Source organism: Periplaneta americana, chromosome 17, assembly GCF_040183065.1.
Source record: "Periplaneta americana isolate PAMFEO1 chromosome 17, P.americana_PAMFEO1_priV1, whole genome shotgun sequence".
Classification (NCBI taxonomy): domain Eukaryota; kingdom Metazoa; phylum Arthropoda; class Insecta; order Blattodea; family Blattidae; genus Periplaneta; species Periplaneta americana.
Genome location: NC_091133.1, coordinates 42,162,240 through 42,177,089, shown reverse-complemented (window position 1 = coordinate 42,177,089; position 14,850 = coordinate 42,162,240). Strand labels below are relative to the sequence as shown.

Sequence of the window (14,850 nt, the reverse complement as noted above, 5' to 3'; positions counted from 1 at the left end):
AAGAAGACGATAACGATCGTCTTTCTCGCCGCCGACGAAACTACCACTACCATAACACAAGTGTATTAGTACAAAATATTTTCCATTCGTGCAAGTTTCGTACGATATTTATCAAGTAGAAAATATTAACGTCTATCGAGTACTGCGTTGTCTTGGAACACAATCCTATGTTATGGAAGGAATGTTGAAATCAGAAGGTTTAATAATATGGTTTCACAAAAGTGATTTCTGTTCAGATAATTGTTATTAAGCTTTGCTAAAATGGAACAATAGGAGTGAAATTTATAGCAAAGAAGCGACAGTGAAACTTCCATTATACGGTGCAGGTATGAAAGAGAGTAGAATTTAATAAAACCGCGCTCGTCTTCTTTACAATAAAATTATGAAGGAGCTCCGGATGGACACCTGCTCGAGTGGGCAATATGTGTGCGAGCAGCGGAGCATTGGTGAGTAAAACGGAATGTTCATTTCAAATTTTATGCTGGACAAAGCAGAAAATCGTATACTACGAAACTGATATATTACATTTAAAATAACTTCCTTAACAAGATCATTAAAACTGAAATATCTCTACTTATACATCACCACCCATCGATCCACAACGATTTATAGTGTTAGAGGGATATGTACCTGCAACAGATGTTACTTTCCTCTTTTCAATTAAGCTTATAATAGAAAAAGGAGCATCTTCTGCGGTCCTCTGGAAAAGGAACTAAGGAAGAGACTAGTGAAGTGCTTTGTGTGAAGTGTGGCTTTGTATGGGGCAGAAACATGGATATTACGACGAAGTGAAGAGAAATTACTAGAAGCATTTGAATGTTAATATGGAGAAGGGCGAAGGTTTTGAAATGTACAGACAGAATAAGAAATGCACTTTTATGGATCATAAAACTTTAAGAACTGGGGCGAACCGATATGTAATATTCATTATAGATATTGTTTTCTCTGGAACTTAAAAGGTTCCGAATACGATAAAATCTAACAATATACCTTAAATTGCATGTGAACTTGACACGTTCATCGTCTATTACCGGTCATTACAGCGCTTTAGTAGCTTCGTATGTTTTCTTGTCTCTCAGTATAAATTAAACAATTCATCCAGAAAACTTTGATATTTATCAATAATATTCTATGTCTCCGACAATCTCTGAATTATACAGATTGGAAGTAATGTAACTGTGCAAATTTTAACAATTTATTGACCAGACAGAGATTTATTATTTGTCTAATGGCTAGTACATGATATTTACTATCACAGACTGAGGGAAAAACAAGAAAGTGGTGAACAAAACTACAGATTAAGTAATTAAAAACATTCGGGCTCTGGCTTCCCAGTAGCGGTCGACTTCCATGGAGGATTTCAGAGCAGGGCATTTTGCAAGATGTTGTCTATCCATGTCTTCCTGTTGATGGCACAAAATGCAGGATGCTGATGGAAGGATGCCAAGACGATTGAGGTGTTTACCCAGGATGTCATGTTCAGTGTTAAGACGAAAGCTTGCAACTGCTAGTCTTCTGGGTTCAGGAGGTATACCCTTCAGTAATTTCCTACGTTGTTGCGAAATGTTTATGTCCAGTTCTTGTTGGTGATCTTTTTTTTTTTGTAGCTGCTTGATATATTGTTTTACTGAGCTAAATGACAAAGGTTTCCGTGGGTTTATTTTGAGATTGGCATCCTTCTTAGATAATGTGTCAGCCTGTTCATTCCCATGTAGATTACAATGTCCTGGGATCCATTGTAACACAACTGTTTTGCCACGTTCTTTTAAATTTGCAAGTATTTTTTGACAATTATTGATTTGTTCTGTGTAGGGGTGGTCAGTTTTATTTATGGACAAAATGGCTGCTTTTGAGTCTCAGAGGATGACGGCGTTTGTGAATTTATCCATATGAAATAAAAGTTGATTTAAGGCAACATGTATAGCTTCAATTTCTCCATCATAGGCAGATAGATTACAACCAACTGGAAGATAGAAGCAAAATAGATTACTAAAAATACCAGCTCCTACATTTCCTTGAGGGTCTGTTTTCGAGCCATCAATATAAATTCTTATCCAATAGTCTTCCGGATATCTGATGTTGACGGTTTCAAGGGCCAATTGTTTTAAATTTTCTTTACTGTGTTGATTTTTGGTGATTTATTCTAGGAGGTCTATTTCTGATTGAATTATATCTATCTGAAGTAGGTTTTGTGGAAGCATTAGAGGTTGAAGGAGATTGGGTATATCGAGTTCTTCTTTTAGTTTCTCTGCATATTGGATGAATCCGTGTTGCGTTTTCAGATACCTTTCTGTGTTAAGATATGAGGACCAATAGTCGTCATTACTTCTGATCAGTTTTCATAAAGAATAATGGCTCTTTCTTCTACTGTTGTTACAAGAGGTTTAATGTCTGTGAGGTAAAGCATACCGTTAATGGGAGTAGATTTCACTCCTCCTGTGATAAGTCTGAGTGCCTGGTTTTGTACTTTGACAAGTGGGTTTAGTGTAGTTTTTGGTGCAGTGATTAGAGGTTCGCAGCAGTATAGAAGACTAGGCTCAATATACATCTTATAGGTTGTTACTAGTGTTTGTCTTTTGGATCCCCATGTACTTCCAGCTAGCCGTTTCAAAATAGTCAAACATTTTATAACATAGACCTACCTCCACGTGGTGCACCCTGCACCCTGCGGCAAAATGGTCTATAATAAGGCAAAGAAAATGAGAAAGCCAACAAATTGTCCTTTTAAGGATTACTCTGAACAACTTAAGATCCTTCAGTGGAATGCAGGAGCATTATCTCACTAGACAGAGAAAAACAAAACAATTTAGTATCATATTAGTCCCAAACGACTACTTTTCTCAGAAAATAAGAATTCTCCTATATAATGTAACACTATTACTCGCTAAGTATTATCGCACGATTCTGATTTCTATTCTTCCCATTAAAAAAAACTGATAAGTAACAATTTGTTTTTTCAAATCAAGTGGACAGTTTTCTTGCAAATTAAACATATATATTAACACCTAAAAAATTTCACAAAATTTTAAAAATTGTAGAAAATTATTAAATTGTAAAAGTATAAAAATTTGTAAAAATTGTAATTGTAATATTGTAAAATTTTGACTTGTTCCACATCTTAAAGCTTCATTGCTCATGTAAGATCCATGGAATAAAATGAATGAATGAATGAATGAATGAATGAATAGGCCTATTGTGCAGATCTGGCTGTCAGGTAGCTCCCTGAATAATTACAAGGGAAAAATTGCTCTAGACTGGATATCGAATCCGGAATCATTTGGCTGGGCGCACCAACGCTCTATAGACTGAGCTACCCAGGAACTACACCAGACACCGGCTCAAATTTTCATTTTATATTCACATACCTCAAGTGGGCTGACAGGCCGCTAGAGACACGGATCAATTTTTCCCTTGAAATTATTCAAATGAGTTTCACAGGGAGCTAAACCTAAAAGCCAGAATTGAATAATATACGTTACTATTCGTTAACAGAAAAATCACAATTCAAGTCACACAGAGTTTGTGTGCACTCAATGTTGGGTCAAAATACGTAGTATAGTAACTAATTACATTTAGATAATATAATTATTACATTCAAATAAGATGAAAGCCTTCTGGTTTATGGATTACTCTGAAGAAGTATCTTTATAATCTTTGACTTCATCGTTAAATATCATGTTCATTCGTTATTTCAGTCTTTCACTACAAATCCAGCATTCTCCAATCTTTCCTATTTTCCATCGACCTCTTAGTTTCCGCATATGATCCATACATCTTAATGATGTCTATCAACTGAACATCATCCTCTGTCCCGAACTCATCTTTCGTTCACCATTCCTTCCAGTTCACCCTTCAATACGCAATTTATTCGTAGCCAGTGACACAGTCAATTTCCTTATCAGCATTGTTCTTTCTTCATCCACTCTTTCTGGCACAGCTTCATTTCTTATTTTGTCTGTCCATTTCATATGCTCAATTCTTCTTCCTATTCACATTTCAAATACTTATAATAATTTCTCCTCGTCGTAATATCCATGTTCCTGCAGTCCAAACACTGAGAATCAAGTGGAGAGAGAAATAAACGGGGAGGTCCAATTATCCCGAAATTCTGGAAAACTGTGCCACCGAGATATTAGGAAGCATAATGTGAAATACAAGCAAATGCTGTTATAATTTTGAGTGCACAGGAGAATAATTAAAAAAAAAAAAATCTTTATTGAGGTTATCAATCCTAGGCAATATTAAAATTCAGTTTCTAAAAAAATTATTTACGGTATTATTGAAATAGTAATTTACAATTGTTAATATTGAGATATTATTTTGTCAGTAGGGATGGTTTCCGAAACGAGGCCGCAGTTCGAGTGTGGCAAAACCTGCGAGCAAAATAAAATTAATTTTAAAGTGTTACTTACGTCATATAGGTACTCTTCTAGGCAGCCGTTCGTCCACAATTCTCCTGACATCACTACTGCTGTATTCGCACTCACTGTAATAGTGAGACTTTACCATATTAAAAGCAAACACTGGCGCAACTCAGTGGTAAAGCATTCTGATAGAGATCGAGAGGTCATCGGTTCGAACCAGGATTATCTCATTTTTTAATTTTTTATTTAATTCTTAATTGTTTCATATAGTTTATTTTTTATTTTTAGTGGGTTATTTTACGACACTTTATCAACTGCTGTGATTATCTAGCATTTAAATTATATGAATGAACGAACGAACGAACGAATATATTTGTCTTCAAGCAATATACCTTTTGGTGAGGCGGCACTTCATATTATTAGTATACAGTGCCGTCTACCCGTTTTACATGCCTCTCATTAAAGTCATTTCGGTCTTTACTTCTTTTAATTTATTGTTTCAATACTTCCGCTAGTCTTTTCTTGTTTGTCATCAATTCTTCCATTAACCTTATTCCTCACCCATTATTATACCATAAATACTATACTTCAAATTCTTGACCCTCCCTCCTGTACGACACATTTCCTCTCACTTCACATCCCCAACTATTTGCACTTTTCACTGCTAACTTTTCCACATTCCTACTTTATTTTAGGTCTTAGTTTCTTTTCTCTCGGTTTATTTCCCCTCCACACCTTTCCTTAAGTCAAACTGTTTTTACCTTGTTTTCCCCTCTTCCTTCATCACTGCTTCCTGAACTATTTCCTACTTGCGTTACTCTACTTCTCGTCAGCCTCGATTTAGATCTTAGTTCCTTCACCTTCTTCGGAATTGCTCCCATCTGATGACCACTATTTATCCTCGATTGCATTGGGGTCAAGTTCTGTTGTGCTTGCTGAATACCAGTTCGCATCACTCCTGCTTTTTTTTCAGATTTCAATGATATGAAGGTGATAATGTCGGCAAAATGAGTCCAGGGTCCAGCGCCGAAAGTTACCCAGCATTTGCTCTTAATGGATTGAGGGAAAATCCCAGAAGAAACCTCAACTAGGTAACTTGCATCAACCAGGATTAGAACCCTTGTCCTCTCGTTTCACGGTCAAGCATGCTGACCATTTCTCCACAGTGATTGAATTCATATAATTGGTAAAACTGCAGTTGAAGCAATTTATTTAATTTGTTTTCTTTCGCTTAACCAATAATAGTCACTTAAAAAATACCTAACATTATTTTAACCGTTTTATTGATCGGTTGCGATTACTGCCATGTGGCAGCTGGCGGGAAATAATTGGTACTCGTCGTAAACAGTTGCAAGTCAGTTTTAAAAATATTTTCGCACTAGTATGAAAACTACAAACGCTACAGTATAATAATAATAATAATAATAATGCGTTCGGGCGCGGGTTCGATTCCCGCTTGGGTCTATTACCTGGTTGGGTTTTTTCCGAGGTTTTCCCGAGCCTTAAGGCAAATGTCAGGTAATCTATGGCGAATACTCGGTCTCATTCGACAAATATCATCTCGCTATCACAAATCCCATCGGCGCTAAATAACCTCGTAGTTGATACAGCGTCGTTATATAACAAAGTAAAAAAAAAACATGCTTCTCTAGCGTTCAAAATCCTACTTTTAGGAATGGATGTTTACAAATGTTTTAACAGTTCTGTAAGTTCATGGATGTAATTATGTTCTTATTAATGTATCGAATGTTTTTCTAGTTGCAACATAATGCACAAAACTTGTATTGTCCTATTATCAGCTTGTAAATATCGCAGAAATGAAGACTAAAATTAAAATATCAGAAACATTACGTAAAACTTGCTACCTTTCCTCCTAACTGTAACAATATATGGCCCATTAACTTTAATTGCCATCCGATAACATCTGAAATGTCATACAAATCTAAAACCCTCTGTCCTGGAAAATATTCTGCCCGTAGATGCAGACGCGTTTTATTAGCGTTTTTCACAGCAGACATGTCCCTTTTAACAAAACTCGCACTAGAAATCGGGCTGTTAAATTCACATGATTATTGTTCTCATATTTTTTCAAGTCAAATGTGTTGTCAAGCTCATAATCAGTATATATATATATATATATATATATATATATATATATATATATATACATTTCTGTATAGCGCAGTGGATTCAGCTAACAATGAAACCGATTTATACTTATAATGGAAAGTTTTCCAGCATATATTTACACTAATATTTTTGTAATTATAATCCCTTGACTCACCCTCCTTGCCGAAAATTGTAGTCTTCCGTGGTACACAGAAAAGTACATGCATGCGTACATACATACATACATACATACATACATACATACATACATACATACATACATACATACATACATACATACATACATACCATAAATACTCGTATGTCGAGAGTATCATACCAGAAGGCGTATAAAAAAAACTGCAAAGTTTACATTAATACAGTTTAAATAAAGAATTAAATTTCCCATCCTTGTCTACTTTCTTCGATTTTTTCTCATGTCCCTTGTAATTCTCAAATAATTGTTTTCAAACATAAAAAGGTTTAAATACAATATTTCAATGACGCTGCATTTGTTGATATGTCCTTGTGGTACAAAGCCATCGACATTACACACATAAATAACACCATCAATACAATTTTAATCTTAATAGTACTTTTTGAGAAATATGAGCATATTGTGCTTCATAATGTAGGTTGGTACTTAATATTTATAATTACAAATATTAATACATTTAAAATTTCAGAACATTTCTTGCAAGAATGTACATTGAAAAGCCTAAAAAATTAACAATTTGTTGGTATACCCTGCTCTTCTGATTAAAGTACAGTACTTGCTCCTGGACCCAATTGAAGAACTTGGTGGAAAAACCTATCCCATCATTTAATCAAAATTATATACATATACATATATAATATATATACAGGATGTTTAAAAAATGCGGGGCATAATTTCAGGTATGTATTTCCCACATGTAGACAATCTAAATAGTTCATTACAACATGTGTCCGGAAATGCTTCATTTCAATGTTGTGAAGACCATAACTCGGAAATAAAGCATTTCCGGACACTTGTTGTAATGAACTGTTTTGATTGTCTACATGTGGGAAATACATACCTGAAATTATGCCCCGTATTTTTTAAACACCTTGTATATATATAGATACCGGCGTAGCTCTGTCGGCTAGGGCGCTTGCATTCTGATCCAGAGTTGCGTTAGGGCGCGGGTTCGATTCCCGCTTGGGCTGATTACCTGGTTCGGTTTTTTCCGAGGTTTTCCCCAACCGTAAGAGAAATGTAAGGTAATCTATGGCGAATCCTTGGCCTCATCTCGCCAAATACCATCTCGCTAACACCAACCCCAACGACGCTAAATAACCTCGTAGTTGATGCAACGTCGTTAAATAAACCAAGTAAAATAATATATATATATATATATATATATATATATATATATCATAACAAACATCAGCCTGTGTGAACGTCCATGACATTTTTTCTTGTTGGATATAGCCTAACTAATATTGTTACTTATGTTATTAAAGAAGAGAAGCACAACTCACTGCTCGCCTTCTTCATGGAAGAACAGTCTTTTATCTCGGAAGTTCAAAAACATGGGACAGGCTCTCTTCTCAAAAGAGAATAAAAATCAAAAGTTCTATTTGAAGATTTACGGCACATAATACAACATTACGCAGTGATCAAATTGTAAAGTTACATCCCATATGAACTTGTATCATTTCCGATTATCTGGCTGTATAGTAAAAATTTTCAGGCAAAGTGTTGACAGCAGAAGCAATAATTGACGTTACTTTTCTGTGTGAACGTAAAGGGTAGTAATTTCGGAACATTGAGAAGGACTCCAACTACAAGCATCCAGAACGTGAATCACCTGTTTTATGTTGAAGTTGAAGAAGAAGGAAGTATGCAAGATGCGAAGCGATCTGGTAGTACATCACTTCCCGATAAGTACAAAGAGGGCTATAAAATTCTTACGGAGAGCACATGGAGAACTTACTGTATAAACGTTGAGCCCTCTAGAAAGGGATGTTATGGTTACCTTGTATTTCTCTTTAAATTTTCCTTAATTCGGGGACATCTTTACTGAATGCTTTCTACGTTCTGATTGCAAATATGTAGTCCTGTAGGACAGCACAACGTAAATATTTCTGCCGGAAAATAATGAATTAAATAAGAAAAGGGGGAACCAATAAACCAACTACTGCACTCTACAGTAATAATTACGTTTCCATGTTTAGGCATTACTAAACTGCAAAGAGGAACGATTATATAGTTGGTGTGAGAAATAAAGAATATAACTTAATACTTACTTACTAACTTACAAATAACTTTTAAGGAATTCGGAGGTTGCCGCTCTCACATAAGCCCGCCATTGGTCCCTATCCTGTGCAAGAATAATCCAGTCTCCATCATCATATCCCGCCTCCCTCAAATCCATTTTGACATTATCCTCCCATCTACGCTTCGGCCTCCTCAAAGGTCTTTTTCCCTCACCCATACCTACCACATACCCTGTCCATCTCAAACGTCTGGAATTAATGTTCTCAATTATGTCAGGTGAATAATACAAAGCGTGCAGTTCTGAGTTGTGTAACTTTCTACATTTTCCTGTAACTTATACCTCTTAGCCCCACATATGTTCCTAAGAACCTTATTCTCAAACACCCTTAATCTCTGTTCCTCTCTCAAAGTAAGAGTCCAAATTTCACAACCATACACAACAACCGGTAATATGACTCTTTTATAAATTCTAACTTTCAGATTTTTTGACAGCAGACTGGATGACGGAAGCTTCTCAACCGAATAATAACACGCATTTCCCATATTTATTCTGTGTTTAATTTCCTCCCGAGTGTCATTTATATTTGTTACTGTTGCTCCAAGATATCTGAATTTCTCCACCTCTTCGAAGGGTAAATCTCCAAATTTTATATTTCGATTTTGTACAATATTCTGGTCACGAGACGTAATCATATACTTTATCTTTTCGGGATTTACTTCCAAACCTATCGCTTTACTTGCTTCAAGTAAAATTTCCATGTTTTCCCTAATCGTTTGTGGATTTTCTCCTAACATATTCACGTCATCCGCATAGACAAGCAGCTGATGTAGCCCGTTCATTTCCAAACCCTGTCTGTTCTCCTGAACTTTCCTAATGGCATATTCTTGAGCAAAGTTAAAAAGTAAAGGTGATAGTGCATCTCCTTGCTTTAGCCCGCAGTGATTTGGAAAGTATTAAATAGAATCTGGCCTATACGGACTCTGCTGTAAGTTTCACTGAGACAGATAGCTTACTACTGCATAAACTTAAGAATTTAATTGTTTAATTAGTTTTATAAATTGTGAATTCTTCCTGAAAAGTTTTCTTTCAGATTTATCAGTTGGTAAATAAGCAGTGACATAGTAAATGCGTCATATGTTAGGAAACAAAGTCTTCCTATATCAGTGTAATATATCATTGTCTGATATATCCTACCAAATCCAACTAAAACAAAGAAACTGCTCCAGCTTTCAATAGGAGTCCGACCGCAGCAGTACGGCACACAGGCGCCGGTATTCGAACCCACGACGAAGTACATGGGTCATGCTTCATGCTATTTAGCGCAGCTTACACAAAAAGCTGAAAGTACAGGCGAGTGGAACTGACAGCCAGAAAGAGGATCACCACGATCAATACAATTTCGCCAGTCCATTAAACGAGCAGCGGTGCGTTCAATGTGAACCCCCTCGACTCAAGACAAATTTACAGCTAGGTAGGAACAAACATTTATAAGTATCAGAACCCTAACAACCATTAACTTGGTATCGGTACTTATAAGTTTTTGTAGTATTACATAAAAAACTTAACTTATTAAGTTACGTAATTTATTTTGATATATTCTATATCTTTTAACTTATTAATTCATTTATACTCTTCTACAACTTCTGATAAACGTTTTCGCTCACGACAGGAACACCATCAGGTCTTCAATTTTGGTAGAATTTGCCTGACAAGAACACATATTATGAATAAGTTAAAATATTAAAAATACAAAAAATTTATAACTTTGTTTGGAAAAAAGTAATACAAGATTAAAAAGATTAAAAATTAATAACTTGCTGCTACACAACTACTTAAGTCTTAATTCACTCAAGATATTACAAGTAGAAGTACAAAAATTGATCTTAGTCCGTTAAATTTATTACAAAAACCAATAATTAAAATTTGTTGGAAAAAATGTTTTGATTATCCCACTAAATTAATTTATTCTAAATTTAATATATTTATTACGGATCAAATTTATAAATTTAATATAGCCTGTTTTATAATGAATATCATAATAAGTTTATATTACAGACACATAATCATGACACAAGACGAAATAATAATTCAACATTAGTAGAACCTAAATATTTCATATCTGTTGGTCTAAAACTTCGCATTAATTTTGGTCCTCGGTTGTATAATTCTGTAGCTAAATTACACCCAGAACTTCTAACATGTAACCCACTAACATATAACAAGAAAATTGGAAACGTGTTAATGTGTTCAGTTTGATTAAATAAATTTATAGCTTATGTATATGAATTAATCAGCCTATATTTTATTTACCTTCTATAGTTTCGGAATATATTATTTTTTCATAAATTGTCACATTATTCTTCTCTATGCTAATATTATATTATGTAATTTCATTGTAACTGTAATTTTACTTTTAGTTCCTATTTTATAATATTTATATATAGTATTCCTCTTTTAGTCTATTAATAATATATTATCTGAACTGCTACCGAACACGAACGCTGCTCATTCGGTCCTCAAATTTAATTAATATTACTGTACCATCTTCTTTATATTGATATATTATTTCTATTCTATTGTTTCTATTGTTGAAATTATATTCTGTAGACTTATTATGAGAATAATCTACTATTGTACACAAGATGGTTTTAAATAAATAAATGAACTTAAAAAATAACTTAAAGATATGTCACTATATGAAAGGTATGATACTCTATATGGTTTAACTCGGCCCAGGTCGATAGCATTTAAGTGTGCGTAAATGCGACAGGCTCATATCAGTAGATTTACTGGCATGTAAAAGAACATCTGTGGGACAAAATTCCGAGACACCGGCGATGCTGATATAACCTCGGCAGTTGCGAGCATCGTTATATAAACCATAATTTAATTTTAAAATATGGTTGTACAGTGCACCTTATAATCAGCCTGTTGATGCCTACGTAGCAGTGGGGAACTTCTATTGTATCGCACCGTTATACTAATATAACAGTGATGATTTTAACTGTAAAATAATAACTCTGTTTTAAAACATTGATATTGTATGAAACAACTTTATATGGATGAAGGCCCGTAATAAATTTCTTTCATATAATATCATTTTTTAAAATGGAGTTGTTAATTTATGCATAAAATAATCACAAAACTGACATTGCGTAGGATTCTTCTCTGGGTACTTCTGCTTCCCTTTTTAATCCCACCAACATCTCTATCTCCCCTTCACCATATCTATCATAAGAAATAGTTAAAAATGAGGTTTAGTGACAGTACTAGTCTCCGCTGTTGTTATAAAATTTAAAAGCTTGGGGTTCTGTATGGTCCCTTGCGTTTTTCACATATTCGTCTGGGGATACGTGTGGGTTCTACCAGTGCCGAACACGGACAGTTGATCGGATTCACAAATACCACCCGGACCACCTTTCGAACAGGAAAAATAATCGCATATAGAGGGCACAATATACCAAAATGAGCCCAAGTGTATGGATCCATCAAAGGTTCGATCCTCAAAATGTCAACCAACCAAGGATACGTAGGCTAGCTCACATTTACTCCATTTTACAATAGTTATAATTACGGTAGGTCTATTTATTAAAGTGTCTATTACACTTTTACTACGTTATATTACTTTTGACCAATAAAACGGTACGAAAGGACATGTTTCAACCAATCAAGGTTGCTCATCACTAAAATTTTATTAAATCCCTAGCATTTGTTTAATTTTATCATTTCCTTAGCATTTGTTTCTTTGCCAACATTTCAAACTGCAAATTGTTTACGGTACTATAAAACATGCTTTACGATCGTCATTTGTTTATCGCACAAATAGTCAACTGAAAATGGCGACTTCGTTCAAATATTTTGGTGAAACTAATATTAGTGAAACAGAATTTAATAAGTCAATATTTTATTGTATTAGAGTAGACTATTTTATTTCTTCTAATCGTGTAACAGTCAATTAAATCCCACTCGAGTTTTGATTTTCTCTAGATAAATCAAACCTTCTAGTGAGGTTACTGTTGATAATTTATTACATTTGAATACGTAAGTACAGCTTTGTATCATAATCATATTTACAGTAACAATGCCATACATGACTTAACAAATGAAAGCATTTTTTGCAATGGGTAAATTTAATGGAAAAAGTTGTGTTGAAACAGCTAATTCTCCATAACAAAAATATGCCACAAGATTGTAACTTGTCCCAAATATTTTATTTCCACATCTATAAAATACTTTAATCTCGATATAAGTGACAATTAATGGAATATAATCGGCTTGAATTACTACACTAATTTTGTATTATGGACTGGAAGGTCCGGGGTTCGATCCCAAGTGATGACGGGATTTTTCTCGTTGCCAAACTTCCAGAACGGCCCCGAGGTTCACTCAGCCTCCTATAAAATTGAGTACCGGGGTTTTTCCCGGGGGTAAAAGGCGGTCAGAGCGTGGTGCCGACCACACACCTCATTCTAGTGCCGAGGTCATGGAAAGCATGGGGCTCTACTTCCATGCCCCTCCAAGTGCCTTCATGGCGTGTGACGGGGATACCTTTACCTTTTTTACAAAATTTTAATTGGATAAATAGGAAATAAATTACGGAAAGATAACAAGGTGATATAATTCAAATAAGTAAGGTGACAATATCTTTGACAGTAACATCTATTTCTGGAAAAATTCAATGAGGGTTGAAATTGGAAACAAATTACGAACAAATTGATTATATAATAATTTCAAATATTCAGGAATCACAATTTTGGAATAAATTTCTCCTATCGGAATAAATATAAAACACAGACTATAAGAAAGTAATTTCCAATTATAATTAAGTACAAAAATATTATTATAAATATTCCACTCAAAACAATTTTCGAAATATAAAATGAGATTAGAAACTGAAAGCAGTTCAAATTCTTATCTCGAGGCAGATTTTTGGGTTTACACCATAGATAACCAGAGGAGCATCGGCATGGGAAAAAAAATATATTAATTTTCAACATAAAACATAGAGATAGTCTATGTGAAGACAATTGATACCAACATATTGATAGGCTGAACGGTTTTAGACCAGAGTACCTAAAACTGATTTACATTATTGACGTAACGGACGACATCAAGGAAACCCAAGAATAAATGGAGGAAACGGGAATAATCCAGTTTTAAAGGACAGAACAAAACAGCGCTACGATATCATCTGTTGTTGACGATGATAGTGGTGGTGATGATGACAACACAACAACAACAACGGTGGCGGTTCCTTACATCTTAATGAAAACATATAAAGTGATAGTATTTACGAAAGCAATGCCTTGAGTAGTACCAACAGCTTATTAAAATGTTGTGGGGTTATTCATTAAATAATAATATTAATAATTTTTACTTTTATTTTCGATTCCTCTTTACCTTCTTTATACGGAAACTCATACAAGGAAAAATATATATTAGGAACCTGTAGAAAAATTTAAAGATATGCTCCACATTAAAAAGAAAAGGAATAACATTAGGAGCCTTTTCTATCAAAGATTTCGTGATGAAAAACATGGAAACTGTTGCGAAACACTTCACACTACAAAAGAAGACAGTGAAACACAAGAAAATATTATTTACATAGCACGTATTTCAGAAAGTTTTTGGATTCGGGTGAAATGCGAGGTAGTAGCACAGTATAGTATATACAGTCACGAAGCTCAATACGTAGAAAATATACATTCATAGATAGTTGCTAACCACTAGGATCGCTACTTTCGCCTCATCACAGACAATGCGAAATAATACCGACGCCGAAAGCTTGATTTGCATAATACACGCCACTGTTCGTTAACAGAAAGCCACAATTTAAGTCACACAGAGTTAGTGTGCACTCAACTTTGGTTGCTTGACAGCTGTCAGCCCACTTTGAGGTCTGTGGATATAGAGGGAAAAATTGGATCGGTGTCTGGTAGAGTTCCCGGGTAGCTCAGTGGGAGAGCGTTGGTACGTTAAACCAAAGGTCCCGGGTTCGATACCCGGCTCCGGAACAATTTTTCCCTCAAAATTATTCAATACCGACACAGTCTATTGTTCCCAGTACCTTCGACAACTCAAGCTTCGTGACTGTATATACAAGACTGTGGTAGTAGTCGCGTGAGTAATGTCCT

At 34.8% G+C, this 14,850-nt stretch overlaps 1 protein-coding gene across 1 annotated transcript in view; it reads right to left on the bottom strand.

Annotated features, from left to right (window-relative positions):
- Positions 1-14,850, bottom strand: part of LOC138692595 (zwei Ig domain protein zig-8-like) — a 1,559,187-nt gene that overhangs the window by 1,436,190 nt on the left and 108,147 nt on the right. The gene's annotated exons all lie outside the window — the stretch shown is intronic.